Source organism: Sphaerodactylus townsendi, linkage group LG03 (genome assembly GCF_021028975.2).
Source record: "Sphaerodactylus townsendi isolate TG3544 linkage group LG03, MPM_Stown_v2.3, whole genome shotgun sequence".
Taxonomy (NCBI): Eukaryota; Metazoa; Chordata; class Lepidosauria; order Squamata; family Sphaerodactylidae; genus Sphaerodactylus; species Sphaerodactylus townsendi.
The window spans coordinates 81,139,187-81,154,476 of NC_059427.1; positions in this window are offsets into that span (position 1 = coordinate 81,139,187).

Here is a 15,290-nt window from a genome sequence, read left to right on the forward strand (position 1 = left end):
TATAGATAAAATCAACGTATATAATATACACATATAATCAACTCTTTCAAACAATAGAATAAATTGTGTTGACCGCTATGAATTGTTAATAGGTAATTACATTTTTACATTATTTAATCTATTTTCTATGAATAATTACACTTCTGACAATGATAGGGTTCATAGAGGTTCAGAGCCTGGAGGACTGGATTGCTCCATGAGATCAAGGGTAGAGAGAATTTTATTAACAGCCATCATGAGACCCTGCATAGGGTTGGGGAGACCAGCCAGGGCGACAATGGAGTGGATTACTTCTCTCATGAGAATGGGTGACTTGATAGTAACCAACAGGCCAGAGTCAGTAGATGGGGTGAAGGTGGTGGGGCCTTCAGAGGGAACTGACCTTGCCCTCCAAGAATTCCATTTGGTGTTGGGAGCCCAGGGAGTTCACAGCCAGACTTGCTTGCTAGATTTCAGGAAGACAGGCATTAATGAACTGGGAGGCATGATGAGAGTCATTCCATGGCAAGAATACTGGAAGGGAGAGGAACAAGTGAAGGGTGGTTGTCCTGAAAAATGAGCTCTTGCAGGCTCAAGCTGTCAGCATTCCAGTAAAACAGAAATGTGGTAGAGTATACATTACAACTGAACCTTTCTTACTTTTTTTCTTCAAAAATTCTCTCAACGTTGTCATAATTAGTGTTATTTGTCACACCACTGTCAATAGACAATGTAGCCAGGCTTGATAAACAATGTTGCTCTGACCATCACAAAATTTACATGGTGGGATTCTAGTTTCAGCAAGCTAAATACAGCAGTATAGACTTCAGTCCCTAATGATTTATTCAAGTAACGTTGGAAATCATTGAGTACAGTGCAACTCTCTTGCCTGAACACACCTGCCTGATGATGGAATTCTATATTCTGGACCCCAGACTGATGAACAGGCACATTTCTCTTGGGGCAGCCCTGCAGACTATGCATTCGTGACCACCATGGTTACCAATCATTTTGAGAAAAGAAATATAAAAACACATTTATTTACTTCATTGATACTCAGTGTTTCTCCCTAGTGAAAACTGTAAATGCCTAACCATTTGAATTCTTTTTTTTTGCATTTGTACCCATTTAAAATTGCCCACTGTCTTCACCTTCAACAATGGTGTATTTGTAGGGGGAACAGAGGGGTTGAAGCCCCAGGCACAACTTGCATGTGACATGTGGGGGGCTTGCATTCAGCTGCACTCTCCCCGACCTCCAGGAGCAAGAAACAGCATTGGACGGACTGCCATACCGGTGCCATCTCCTCTTCCTGTGCTCTCACCCACCAGTCTAAACCTCCGCTGCCCACGACCCTAAGAACATAAGAACATAAGAACAAGCCAGCTGGATCAGACCAAAGTCCATCTAGTCCAGCTCTCTGCTACTCGCAGTGGCCCACCAGGTGCCTTTGGGAGCTCACATGTAGGATGTGAACGCAATGGCCTTCTGCGGCTGTTGCTCCCGATCACCTGGTCTGTTAAGGCATTTGCAATCTCAGATAATGGAGGATCAAGATTGGTAGCCATAAATCGACTTCTCCTCCATAAATCTGTCCAAGCCCCTTTTAAAGCTATCCAGGTTAGTGGCCATCACCACCTCCTGTGGCAGCATATTCCAAACACCAATCACACGTTGCGTGAAGAAGTGTTTCCTTTTATTAGTCCTAATTCTTCCCCCCAGCATTTTCAATGAATGCCCCCTGGTTCTAGTATTGTGAGAAAGAGAGAAAAATTTCTCTCTGTCAACATTTTCTACCCCAGGCATAATTTTGTAGACTTCAATCATATCCCCCCTCAGCCGCCTCCTCTCCAAACTAAAGAGTCCCAAACGCTGCAGCCTCTCCTCATAGGGAAGGTACTCCAGGAAAGACCCTGACTTTCTGCTGCCCTACTGCCTGCCTCTGCTAGCCACTGTCAGCTGCCCATCTGCCTCTTTTCCATTTACCAGTCTGAGCCTCTGCCGCCCATCACCTCATGCTTCTGTCAACCTGCCACTTGCCTCTGCCAGTCAGTCAGTTCTTCCCTGAGAGGCACTCTGTGCCCCTGCCTAGCTGTTAAGGTCCACAGCAGCAGCAGCCCAATTCATTACTGCATCCTGGCCTCACCTGTATGCCCAGCCTCCAAGTTCAATGGAGAGGCAAGTAGGCAGGCAGCAGCAGCAGAAATCTAAGCAGGGGAAGATGTGTGGACAGTATGCTCAGAGGCACGCCTCTGGCCTAATTGCTAAAATCTGCAGCAGCAGCAAGGCTCACTGCTGTGCCCTGCCATCCCTCGCACTCCCAGCCCTTATAGGTTCAGTGATCTGGAGCACATTGGATTAGATTGTAGCACCATGAGGGTTGGGGGGAGTGTAGCTATGTGATTACCTTTGAAGTCATATTCTTTGTCCTCCAGATCTGTCCTCTTAATGGCCTGGTGAAGGTTGTGACTCTAAATGGGAAACTGATGGGTGTGGGATGCTTGCGTGTGTGTGTGGGGCGGGGGGGGGGGGGGGGAGTTGCACACACAATTTCAGTTCTTGCCCCTGACCTTCAATGCTAAAAAAGATAATACAAATAAAGTTCTTTGGATCCCAACAGAGGTTCAGATTTTACAGTCACCTAGAAGCTTCTGGGAAGCCCGCTAGAAAATAACACCCTGCCCCTATTGTCCCCCTCAGTTATTATGGACAGATACACATCTCCAAATGTGAAAGTTTTATTTAGCTGTCATAGCTCCCTGAATTGGTCTCATCTTCTTTAAAAGCCACAATGGCAGTGCACTCTGTATGTTCATTCTGCTTTGTGCAAAGGTGTGCTTCCGTTGTCTCACCTGTTCTGAATCTAATGGCCTATCAAGTGTTATCTGATGATATCTCCCCACCCCGCCCTCCCACCCCTCCAATAACATGTTTTAAATCTGTTTGGACCATCAGGGTGATTCAAATATCCTTTGAGTTTCTCCAGCTCATCTCAGACCAAATATCTCTCCCCACCCCACCACCACTTTTACCCACAAATATCCACTTGTATCTACTATGGACAAATCGTCATCCTTTTCCCCTGCTTGGGGTTAGACCATTCATATCACCCAACTGTGAAGGTAAAAGGAATCTGGTGTGCAGCCTTGAGTTCCTTGGTAAAAGGCTGGGTTGCCAACCTGCAGGAGGAGCATGGCCATCTCCCAGAATTAGAACTGATTTCCAGACAGAAGAGATCAGTCCCCCTGAAGTGTGGACGCTAACATTATACCCTGCTGAGGTCCCAACCCCACCTTCCCAAGGCGTCATCCTAGGAGTTTCCCAATCTGGACTTGGTTTGAAGGATAGGTTTAAAGGACAGGTTTAAAAAGGTATCAGACACTGACTGAAATAGCACACAGGGCTCTTCCTCATTCTGTCCTCCCAACAACCCTCTGAGGTAGAGAAGCAAGTGATTGGCCCAAGATAGTAGACCTCCTGGCTGAGTGGGGCTTGAACCCTGCTTTTCTCTACCTTCAAGGAGTTTCAAAGTGGTTTACCATAGTCCTCCCTTCCCCTCCCCACAATAGACACCTTGTGAGGTAGATGCCACTGAGAGACCTCCAGTCACCACCTGGAGGCTGGCAACTGTAGAAATCTATCCAAGGCACCTTCCGCACATGCAGAATAACACACATTTAATCCACTTTCACAATTGTTTGAAAGTGGATCTTGCTATTCCACACAGTAAAAATGCAGCTTCAAAGTGGATTGAAAGTGCATTGTTCTACATGTGTGGAAGGGACCCAAGAGACTCTACACCCTTACCCAGCTGACTATGGGCTACAGTAGCACAGGTCACCTGAGAAGCACCCAGTCCTGCCACAGGCTTCAAGAGGGCATAATGCCATATTGTCTGCCAAAGCACCCAATTTCTCCAGAGGGATTGATTTCTGTTTTTTTCCACACAGATCATTTAAAATGTTTTGCAAATATTTTGATAAGACCCATTTTTGGGTCTTTTGTCTGCACAGCACACAAAAAAGTATTTCTAGAGAAAATTATTCTTTCCTTTAAAAAACAAAAGCTGTTGTATCTTCAAAGATACTGAGACTTGAAATCCAAAGCTTTGCCAGTTTGGACTTCGTTTCTATGTAGCTTTGAATCAACCTCACACAAAACAAAACAAAAAAAGGAAAAACAACATTTGGCATAACTGGCAGGCCATACTGGGTTTATTAGTGCACAGCAATGATGGAAATGGAGGGCAGCTGCAATACTAGATGATGAAATGTCCGTAGGAAACTTCTGCAAATGGCAGATAGGGCGGAGAATCACTAAGGGCAGAAAATGGCAGGTGGTAGAGAAATGAAAGTGGAAGCTTCAAAACAGAGAGGGAGAAGTAAAACATTTCCTGATCTGCACACTGCAAGCAGGAAACATTTTGAAAATATTTCAGGAAAAAAGATTGCTAGTTTAGTATTTCCAAATAAAACCATTTTGGGCTGAAAGAAAAAGTTTTGGCTGAAAAGCTATGCGGAATTTTTTGCATTAAATGTTTTATATTCCAGACTCACGATGTTTTATTTGTGTTATGCGGAAAGGGCCTCTGTCATCTGGAGATCAGTATTAATTCTATAGGATGTCCACTCCCACCCGCAAGTTGGTAACCCTATTTGCTTAATTTCTACACCCAAGGCTGAAGTTAAACACACAGGAGAAAGGCCAAGAAAAGGGTCAGTCGAAGCTATTTTTCAGATCAACTATAGAATATTATGGATGTTACTCCTGGCATATATTCAGTGTTTCCAGTTTTCTTACTTATATCTGATTTGAACATTTTAGTTTTTCAGCAGAACTTGGAAACTGCGGGGAGGGGTGTAAATTCTCAGTGGGATTTTGTGTCTCTATGGCTGGGCCTGAAATGTACAAAAAAGGATCCATGGGATCAGTGACGTAGGTATAGATTTTTTATAGGGGGGTTCGGGGGGGCAAGGCCACGCCCCCACCCACTCCTGGGGCGTGACCACACCTCCCCAAGCCCCGCCCCTGGCCTCAGAGCTTATAAAAGCAGCTATCTGAGGCCAGAGATGGCAGACTCCCCTGCCCTGCCTGCCCTGCCCCGCCCCGCCCCGCCCCGCTCGCCCACACCGGCTGGGCTCCCAGCTGGTAGTGGCAGTCCCTTCTCCCTCCCCTCCAGGAAGAGGGGTAGCTAGGGAAAATGGAGCCTGGTGCAAAACCTGAGGTTTGCACACACACACACCCCATTGGTGGCTGCTATGATGCTGAAATCCACCCCCAAACAGCATCACTTTCAATGGTGTTTAAATTAGGGAGCCTAGATTCTGCTTTTAAATCCATCTTAAAGGGAGAATATGGGGTCCCCAGTTAAAACAGCATTAAAAGTGATGCTGGTTTGGGGTGGATTATCCCCCACCCTGAAACAGCATCATTTTCAAGGTTTAATCTGGGGACCTCAGATTCTCCCTTTAAAACCATGCCAAAGGGGTTGGATTCAAAAGGAGAATCTGGGGAAATCTGGAGGGGTCAATTTTCCTGCTGTCAGGGGTGCAATTTTTAAGCTAGCAGCACCAAACTTTCAGGGTATCTTTAGGAGACTTTCCTGATGATACCACCCAGGTTTGGTGAGGTTTGGTTCAGGGGGTCCAAAGTTATGGACCTTGAAAGGTGTAGCCCCCATCTTCTATTAGCTCCTATTGAAAACAATGGGGGATGGGGCACCCCTTTTGGGAGTCCATAACTTTGGACCCCCATAACTTTGGACCCCCTGAGCCAACCTCCACTGAACCTGGGTGGTGTCAGCAGGACACTCTCCTCAAAAGGGTAGCCCCATCTACTATTAGCTCCCATTGGAAACAATGGGGGTTGGGACACCCCCTTTGGAAGTCCATAACTTTGGACCCCCTGAACCAAACTTCACCAAACTTGGCTGGTATCATCAGGAGTGTCACCTGACAATAGCCTGAAATTATGGTGCCACTAGCCTAAAAATGCGTCTCCTGCAGGCTGTAAACTGAAAAAAACACTTTAAAATACAAAAAAAACCAAACGTGGGCGGAGCTTCGGACATGCAATGGGGGGGTTGAGACCGAGAAACCCCTCCCCCTTACCTATGTCCTTGCATGGGATGCAATCAAGCCAAAGTAATCTTGCCTAAGAAACATCACAATACACATTCTAGGTATCCATTTCTATTTCCCAGATCTGTGTTTCATTTGTGGTTCTCACACACAACGAAACTTGGAATATTTTTCAATTCTGTGGAAAAAGAGATACTGTGATATTTTGTGTACTAGATAGGGATGAAGTAGACTGTCTGATCTCTGGAATTTGGCCTCTGGCATGGTTCTCTGAAATAATTTCCCATTTACAAATGGGAAAAGAAACAATTTAAATTAAAATAACTAGCTTCCCTCCTCTTACAAATAGGAAGATAACAAAGGAACGAAGAAGCATGTAGTCTGATAGTCTGTATAGGACAAATTTTGAAGTCAAACTGTTCATACTTTAACAACAGTTTGGTATCATTTAGTCTTCATGATTTCTTTCTAAAGGTCCTTGCTTTCCTTTTTCCCTTATAACCCCAAATACCTTCATTATCAAGAAAAAAGCAGGGTGGTTTTCTAAACTGTGGTCAATTAAGTAAAAGGAATGATTTTGTTGAGAACTAAAATGGTTTGCAAGCTCAGCTAGAATTGTTCCAAGAAAAACTTTATGTATTTTAATACACTTGAACTCTTGTAAGAGCTTTAGAAGGGGAATTCACACAGAAATCTTCATGCCAAACAAACAAATCCTCCTCCCCCAACTAATATGAGTAATAGCTAGCCTGGGAGCTAAAGTTCATAAAGTCCAGTGGAAAAAGATATTCTCACTGATTAATTTTTCTTTAGGGGGAAGGAATTTGCTAAGTATTCAGCTTGGCCTTTATAAATACCCGTCAGCCCGCACAATAACCATGTAACCCTTAAAGGGGTTCAGAAAGACATTTGCCGATGTATGTCTTTCAATCAGTAGAAGAAAATGTACCAGGCCTATTGGAGTAGAAGAACAGATAAACAGATCAGATCTCAAAACATAATTGCGCAATTTCATGATTGTCACTTGTTGGGAACTGGTAGACCACACAGGAAGAATGTATCAGCCTTGTACCAAAGAATTTCTTGATTGAATTTATCTTAAAAGGTCACCTAACAAACTAATGCAGGGTTATGGCCTTTACATAGCAAAGCAAAGTTCAGGATGACTGCAGTCCTTTGAACAGATATTCTGGAATTATCCCATGATCTCCAGAGGTGTTCCTCTAGTGCAGACGAGGTTCAGGATGGTGTCATACACATACTTTTAAAATCAATCCTCAGCAGATCAACTCGGGATTCTACTCAGGTCTGATCAATGGAGCTTAATCCCAACAAAGCATTCTTCTTATGAGCAGATTAGTACTACTAATATCTACTCATCTTGAGTCAGACAACAGCAATGCTCATATTAATACTAATAATTGCAGTACAACATTTACGAATGGGGAGTGATCATTCTAATGCTGCTATGAGATGATCCTGAAATCCTTCCAGCCATTAATAATTAAGAGGGTTTTGGGAGGCTGTTGGTAAAGAATAGGTGAGGTTGGAATTGCACATCAAAGGCATAAACCTGACCAAAGTATGTTTTCCCCCCTAATATTAATATAGATGTGACTTTTGAATGAATGAGCTCCTTGGATGAAATGCGGAGAATTACATTATCCTTAATTTGTGATGGAGTCTTTTATATCAGTTATGAAAGGCTCTTGGGTTGATTGCCCTGACCAGGCTTCTGGGTAAACCTGCATTCCTTTTGCCACTGATAAGGGCCCTTTCCACACAAATCTGCTAAAACATTTGTAAAATGTTTGTAAAATATTTTCATACCCTACCTTTTGTCCTCAGTCACCCCCTTGAAACTATTTCTGGTTGCCATTACATGATTATCGACGCCCCCCTTTTGGGAGTTCTCTGAGCCTCATATACTTGATGCATCGATTACCCCCCAAAATAAAAAAAATTAAAGAAGTTATGTGATAAACAGGCGAAGGGGAACAGTGAGTTAGTTCACAAAATGGCCCCAAGGAGGAAGTTCGGGAACACCAGGGCTTGTAAAATGTTTCAAACAGGTACGAACAGTAAGTGAAAAAGTTTTTAAAAGGTTTCAGCCTCAAGAATAGTTTTAAAAGGGGATCCATTTAAAATGTTTGGAGGTTGGAAATAAAATGTTTTGCGTTAAAAACAACGTGGAACTCCATGGAGGAAACATTTCATTTCCCACCTCAAAACATTTTAAATGAATTGTGTGGAAAGGGCCATGTTGCACCTTTGTTTGTAGCACTGGTATACAAACACACACAATCTCAAACAACTTCTGATCACTGAAAAAGGGAGTGGAGAAGCATATGAGGAGAAGACAGTATTCAGACATAGCCTATAAAAGTAATACTGCAGGCTTCCTGCTATATTAGAAATTTCAGGCTATTATCAGTATGATCAGCATCAGCAGTCAGCATGGCTAGAACCCACTGTTGATTGCACAGAGTTGCCAGAACCAGTACAAAGTTAGTAGCAAGGCAGAGAGGCAGAACCTTCTGCAACTAGGCTTTAACTAACCTTTCCAAGCCCACCCCCCGCCCCCCCAGATACAATAACAATATGTTCTGTATGTCCTGAGAGTTGCTCCAATGTCTCTGAGTAGATTCATGGAGATCCTGCTCTGCTACAATGGTTCTGCTGTTTTTTTGAAGCCACCGAGTACTTCAAGCTGAGCTACCACGCAGCTCCAGCAACAGAACCCTTCCCTTCTTCCCCATCAGAAAAAAAGGGGCTGTATGTGAACTAGATAGGGAAGGTGGAAGCCTATGCTACTCCTCTGTACTGCTCTCCTGTCTCCTGCCCAGGAAGACATACAGGCTGGGGCATACAGTCTACAGTCAGCAAACAGAGCAATGAAGATAACATAATGAAGTGGCAGATCAATACTTGGGGAAGCAAGAAAAGGAAGAGTAGGAGAGACAGAACAACAACCTTTGGCCTGCCAATCTCTCTCTCTCTCTCTATCAGTTCTCTGATGAACTCTTCTGTAGGAGAAGGGGCAGGCAAAGGCTGGTTTGCTCCTCCCTCTTTCCCTTAAGAACATAAAAAAGAGCCTGCTGGATCTGACCAGAGTCCATCTAGTCTAGCACTCTGCTACTCACAGCGGCCCACCAGATACCTTTGGGAGCTCACATGCAGGATGTGAAAGAAAGCAAACCCACCCACCCTTTCCAACTGCAGTGAGGAGTATCAGCAAGTGCCACCTTCCAGGCTAAGAGGAGGGAACCTTTCTTGAACAAGGGATCCCCCAAATCATAGAAAATCTTGGAGCCAGCACTTATTTGTATGCTCTAGGAGGAGTTCCTCTGGTGGCCCAAACTATTTTACAGGCCCATCCAAACTCCCTGGCGGCAGGCCATGGCACCAGTGCAGTGCTGCCCTTCCCCCTTTAAAAGGGCTTTCCAGTAGCAAGGGGAACAGGGAAAAGTTCTGAAACTTACTGACGTTGAAAAGTCACATAGGGTTGAAATAAGGTATTGGACATACAATAGGGCAGTGTATGTCCAAGAGCTGGTGCACAGCACAACCAGCCCTCAACCCAGGAGAGAGCTGATTAATGCCAGCACAGCCCCGCTGTGGCTTGCACTTCTGGGTCTTCTGGCAGCAGGTCTGCAGGACACCAGCTTATCTGCCCCCTCCACCAGAGCAAGGGCCCAGGGGAAGGCGAATGTGCCAGTGCGGCCGTGCACCATTTCCACTGGCCCTTTCAGCTTCCTCCCCTTTGGGACAGCCTGTCTGAAACAGTGAAAAATAAAAAAATTACCATCTCCTGCAACATCTGTTTCCAAATATTCATGTAGAACAGCTATGTCCTCTTGGATGCTAATTCTATTTGTAATCTACCCAGCCCATTCTTACACACACACATATGTTTCCTTTCTCATATAGCAATTCTGGGGTAAACTCTTATCCCACTTTATTCACCTTTCCTGTGTTGTCCGGTTGAGATGGGCCACCCACATTGAGATCCCTCCCTAGCCACAGGAAGTTGAATAAATGGAGTGACATCTGAACTCCACTAACCTCTTGTGCAGTGCAAATTGCCAGTGGAAATTCTGCTTGGAGCTGAAAGAGTCTAAATCAGTTTATGAATGCAATCATATGAGAGCAACAAAAATGCATATATAGATCATGTACAAAGGTGTTAATGAGTTGCAGCCAGTAGGACGGCAGCAAATCTGATTTGGGAATCAAAGAAGATACAGAATCACAGGCCATTTATGCATGCAATACTTACTCTGCAGTTGTTTGCTTTACAGCGGGAGTTTGCCATGTTTTTCTGTTTGCTCTGCAAAGTGTAGGGACAGTTGAGCCACCATTTCACCTGTCCTGCTCCCTTCCTTGTTGTTTCTGAAACCAACATTTGGGAATGTTGCCAGCCACTTTTAGAAAATATGTAAATAGGGTTTTACATGGTCTATCAGCCATGTTATAGACATACAGAGTTAAAATAATAATTTTTAAAGCCCCTCTGATCCTCCTGAAAAACTGACCCAAAGAGTGCCTGGAGTTGCTATTGTTTGGATGGGAGAAGGCAGGGATAAGTGGGGAAACCCAAAGAGAACTGGCACTCACTGCTCTCCTTTACTCTTCCTGTGAAGGGAGACAAAAAGTCACACTTTAATGGGTTGCGGAAACCGTGAGGAGAGTCTGATGTGAGAACACGATGAGTTCTGAAAAGGGAGACACATGTACATAACCAAGGAAACCCAAAGGGAATGTACGCTCCATGCAAAGGAGACTACAAGTGTGTAGATAGCTACAAACACTGTCACTGTGTGTGGGGTTTTGTGAAGTTGTCTCCCTGTCCCAGTCTATCAAACGTCTTCCATAAAATGCTCCTCTACTTGCCCTTACTACCCTCTCGCCAGAGTTCCCTACCTATGGCTGACTCTCAATTCCACAAAGAATGGAACAGCCTCATACCAAATAACTTATTGATCAAATGTATACTAAAGGGTCAGCTAACAAATTAAAGCTGGTTTATGGCCTTTGCATTATCCATTTCTGCCTGATGTACCAAACATTCCTCTCAACCTGCCCATTTGATCCCTGACACATCCTTCTACCTATGTTTCTGCCAGTCCGTAGCCATATTGACCTTCTCTCCTGGCCTCAATTCTGCCTCTGTGACTTTCTGACCTTTAAACAAGGGTCATGAGTGTTCAAGTATTCTCTTTTTTTTTGCGTCCTTAAGGGCTATAAAATGGTTTCTTCTCAAATTGTAATTCTTGTGATAGTTAGCCAGACTGTGATGTGAAACATGGTCACAACCACTCAAGTCTGAAGCTCTTCACTACAAATGTTCACAGTCAAGGCATCTGAACTGTCAATAATAGGCTGCCTCTAGTTCATTTTTTACACCCCTTCTCCCTCCCCTGCGGCTCGTACTCAGGCTAATTACATAAAACTAATTAAATGCAATAAGAACATATAAAAAACTATTCTGGAAAAATTCAAATGGAGAAATGGTAATGGACAGGAAAATAATAGATTCTTCAAAAACAACCAATGGATGAATTTGAGCTATTTTCATAAGTCACAGCAGAGGGAAAGAAATCAGGGGAGTTGCACTCTAAGAGAGGTCAATCATACCAAATGTCTGCTTACCAAAATGAGTCAAAATGAATAGGAGCTTTTCAACAGTTTTTCCACCCACTGTGAAACATGTTGCACCTTTGACAATTTTTGAGCAGCACCGCTGATTGCTATCATTGTCTCCAGAAAAGGATTCCTTTGTGCTTCCATCATGTTCAAAAGAGCACATATAAGTTGCTTGATTAGAAAATGTCTTCTGTCTTGCCAGTGGCACCTCGCCCGACTCCCTGGGAAGGTAACCTGTCTCCAGCCTAGAGTTGTATACCCCTTGTCCCTGTCTTCTCAATAGCCCAGCTGGAAAGCAGGTGACAATGTCTGCCAGTTAACCTTCACTCTAAAAGGCAGGGATGATGGCCAATGAAAATGCCGCCATCTAGCAAGTCAGGGATCATTTGCTTGGTTGCCCTGGCAGCAGGGATATGTTTCCCCTGCATACCACTTTAGAGTGAAGGCAAGCTACTGGCTTCATGTTCACTAAGAAATGTTGTCACATAATCCAATCTAAAAGATTACAGAACACATTTTTTTGTTTTTTAAATGATCTCGGGTTGACTGGGATCCCTTGGGATGGGGAGAAAAATGGCACGAAAACATAAGCACAAGAAGCGAAACCTGGAATTGCCATGAACTGAACAGAAAGGAAAAAAATATATAGTAAAGTGGTTTGTTAGGGAACATTTTGTGAACACACACATATCCCTTTTGTCTAGAAAATGTTTGTTAGAGATCATTTGGCACAGCCATACTCAACACTGACTAAAGATATAACAGATCTCTAGTAATAGGACAGGTAATCCACCAGGATGAATTCTGGGATCTGAATAATAGGCCATCAAGCTCTATAAATGAATCTAGTGTCTCAAATGATAAAGAACAAGTTCCCATGAGTCCATTTTCCCTTGAACTCTAGAAATCTAATCATGTATGCAACTGCTAAATGAATGCCTGTTGCTTGGGGACCAACTATCACATATAAATACAGGAGTAAGAAAGAGGCTAGGCCATTTTTAAAGGAATCAGATTGGAGTCCTTTATTTCTGGCCACCTGCCTCTTCCTCTTGGATGCTTTTGATATTAGGTAGCAGACACTTTAAAAACCCCATAATATGAATGAATTATCATATGCAAATATACAATTTTTCCCCAGGGAGAAGCTTTCACATAAATCAAGCTACAGCCATAGCAAATTCCTGACTGCTTGGAGAAAACATAATTGGTGACTTCGATTTTTTAAAAAAATGTGTCATTGCTATACAACCATTCAGTGAACAACTTCACAGTGCTTCATCTTTAAAAATATCCTACACACTGCCATCCTCAGATGGTCTACTCCAGTGATGGCAAACCTTTTTGAGACGGAGTGCCCAAATTGCAAATTATTTATCGCAAAGGGGCAACATGGCAATTTAACTTGGCTTTGAGGTGTGTGTTACTCGGGAGTAAGCTTGGTGAAGCAACCGTGCAACACTTCGAATGGGTGAATCACGACCCTAGGAGGGTTTACTCAGAAGCAAGCCCCATTGCCAGCAACCGAACTTACTCCCAGGCCCAGGCCAGCCTAGATATGCCCAGGCCAGCCTAGATATGTGTGTGGGGCGTGTGTGATTTTCCGCCCCCCCCCCCACATGACGAACTCTGTTCACGTGTGCCCACAGAAAGGGCTCTGAGTGCCACCTCTGGCACCTGTGCCATAGGTTCGCCACCACTGGTCTACTCAGAATCCTACTTGAGTCTATTCAGTGAGGCTTAATTACAGGGAAGTGTTCTTAGGAAGGCACTGATTGTCTACTAGCTGAAAAGGTAGAAAGACAACAATTTGTTCAAGGATGACCCCATGAGATAATAAATGTGATCATTGTTCTCTTTTCCATTTTATCCTCAAAACAGCCCTGTAATGTAGGTTAGGCTTGGAGTGTGTGACTGACCTAAGGTCACCCAGCAAGCTTCTGTGAAAGAATGTGGATTTGAACCTGGGTCTTCCAGACTGTGGTCTGACCCTATAACCACTACACCATGCTGAGGACTTAACTATTACCATAATAACAAATGGAAAACATCATTTTCTGTAACTGATCAACTAGCCACAAGCCTTACTCAAGCCCTACACTCAGTGGTGGGATCCAAAAATTTTAATAACAGGTTCCGATGGTGGTGGGATTCAAACAGTGGTGCTGCCGCACACACACACCTCCAGTCCCTATTGGGCAGGGAGGTTGCTTTAGTAACCCCTTCTCGGCACTCAGAAAAAATTAGTGACCACTTCTAAAGAAGTGGTGAGAACTGGTTGGATCCCACCTCTGCCTACACTACAGGTTTATATTCATCAACAAATTTCATTTCTGTTTCCATCCTGTGATATCATATGCACCCTCTAGTGGGGACAATAGAAATAACACCACTCACCTATTGCTGTTAAGTCTTGGGGTTTTCATTGCCCTTATAATGTGGCAGTTTCAGGATTGCGAAATATATCTCAACCATCTTAACCACAGAATTGAGCCAGTCAATGGCATTGGACATATGGGCAAAATTTATAGATATTGTTCCACTCTTATTTAACAAAGAATACTCTGGAAAGTAGTTTAGCTCCTTCTGGTACCCCTATTTCATCAAAATCACCCACAAGTTTCATTCTAAACCCTTTTCAAAGACCAAATCAGACTATATCAATATTTCTCTTAATCTAAGACCTTAATCTAACAGTCTTTAGATTGTCTTATTGTGCAATCCTGAACCAAGTTAACATCATTAAAGAACATGGCCGTACAAGGTCGAAACTCGGCTGAAGATTGCTCCGTTAGTATAAAACTTGATAAATGTAAGCTCTACCACATTACAACCAAAGAAGTCTCCCTGTGTGTTGCAACTGTTTAAGGAAGAAATAAATGGCAGTCCCAGATCTGTCATTCTTTTCACAAAAGCTGTGTCATTCAGAGCAATAGCCTTATGTCCCCACAGAGAGGAGTATGAATTGAAATCTACACCAATTAGACTCTTAAGAGAAAATGTTCCACAGAATTATTACATGCATTAAAATCCTTACATAGTGTTCCATAATTCTAGAACACAGATAAATGTTCATAAGAAGGCTATAGCTTCGTTATGAGTTGTCTCACTGGGACTTCATTTTATATTAATTGTATTATATTCCTATTTTGTTTTAATAGAAATCTCTTTTAACACTTAGAGACATACACCTTGGGGAAAGGTTAGTGGCAAGTATTGCTACTTAGAAGACTTTTAAAGTGTGAGAAGACCAATATGTATTTGGCCATGATTTTAATTGTGCCATTTCTATAGCGCACACTTAACAGACAGGTCAGCCCAAATCTGCTGCTCCCTACTACTAAGCTGTCAATGCCAAGGCAATATTATGCCATCTACACCATGTCCTGAATTCAAGCATTCAGTATGTCAGTTTTGCCCTAAAGATCAGCAATTAACTAAAGGTGTAATTCCATGCAAAGTTCAATTAGCATCTGTTTCACTGACCACAGTGGGACTCACTTTTGCTTAAATATGCATGCAGTTAGTTGCACATTGACCATTAAGTCACCTATCGCAGACCCCATTTCCTCTTATATCAGAATT